Source organism: Trichomycterus rosablanca, chromosome 7, assembly GCF_030014385.1.
Source record: "Trichomycterus rosablanca isolate fTriRos1 chromosome 7, fTriRos1.hap1, whole genome shotgun sequence".
NCBI lineage: Eukaryota > Metazoa > Chordata > Actinopteri > Siluriformes > Trichomycteridae > Trichomycterus > Trichomycterus rosablanca.
This window is the reverse complement of record NC_085994.1, coordinates 29,207,174-29,208,448: the sequence shown is the minus strand read 5'-3', so window position 1 is coordinate 29,208,448 and position 1,275 is coordinate 29,207,174.

The following is a 1,275-nucleotide window of genomic DNA, read 5'->3' as shown; positions in this document are numbered from 1 at the left end:
GAGAATAGTCCACCAACCAAAAATATCCAGCCAGCAGAGCCACGTGGGCAGCGTCCTGTGACCACTGATGAAGGTCTAGAAAATGACCAACTCAAACAGCAGCAATAGATGAGCGATCGTCTCTGACTTTACATCTACAAGGTGTTTAATAGAGTGGACAGTAAGTGGAGATGGTATTTAAAAACTCCAGCAGCGCTGCTGTGTCTGATCCACTCATACCAGCACAACACACACTAACACACAACCACCATGTCAGTGTTACTGCAGTGCTGAGAATGATCCACCACCCAAATAATACCTGCTCTGTGGTGGTCCTGACCATTGAAGAACAGGGTGAAAGCAGGCTAAAAAGGTATGTAGAGAAACAGATGGTCTACAGTCAGTAATTGTAGAACTACAAAGTGCTTCTATATGGTAAGTCGAACTGATAAAATGGACAGTGAGTGTAGAAACAAGGAGGTGGTTTTAATGTTATGGCTGATCGGTGTATTGTGGCAACGGTTTAAGTAAGGTCCTTTCCTGTTCCAGTGTGAGGTCCATAATGACCTGGTTTGAAAAGTTTGGTGTAAAGAAAGTTCAGTGGCTTTTACATTACCCAAACTGAACATCCTTGCTATGAATTGGAGTATCGAAAGCATGCCAGGCCTTGTCCTTCAACATCAGTTGCTGGGATGTCCAGCAAACGCATGTTTCGGTGTTCACATACTTTTGGCCATATAGTGTATGTGGGTGACTATATTTACTACTTTACAGCAGTTTTTATATTCAGAGTATTTATCAGAAAACAGGTAGTAGGTGATGCCAGGCACAATTTTTGTCAGTGTTCAAAAATGTAATTTATTAATTTAAATGCTGACACATCATCAAACCCATTTTGCTTTGCACCTTTTTGCCATAACACATCTAGTTTTCTCCAAAATGCATGTAAATGTAGTTAGAACTTGCAGTCAGATACAGATAAAATGTGATTAGGAATTCACAAAAAACATACTGATGCAGTCATGCAGTCACATTGCTTGTTTAAGCTGAATTGTTTCTGTTTTGACAAGGAATGTATTTAGAGGATATTGTATTTCTAAAAACAATTGAGAATATACTGCAATTAAATAAAAAATAACCCATATTACAGTGGTAATAAATAAAAGAAAACCTAGACAATGTAGCATTGCAGAGTTCTTAATACTCAGCAGACTAATCAGTGCTTCGATATTTCATTTTTCAAATCAGAGAGGAAAAGTGCATCTAAGCAAACACTTAGTTTGATGTTCCAGGTCA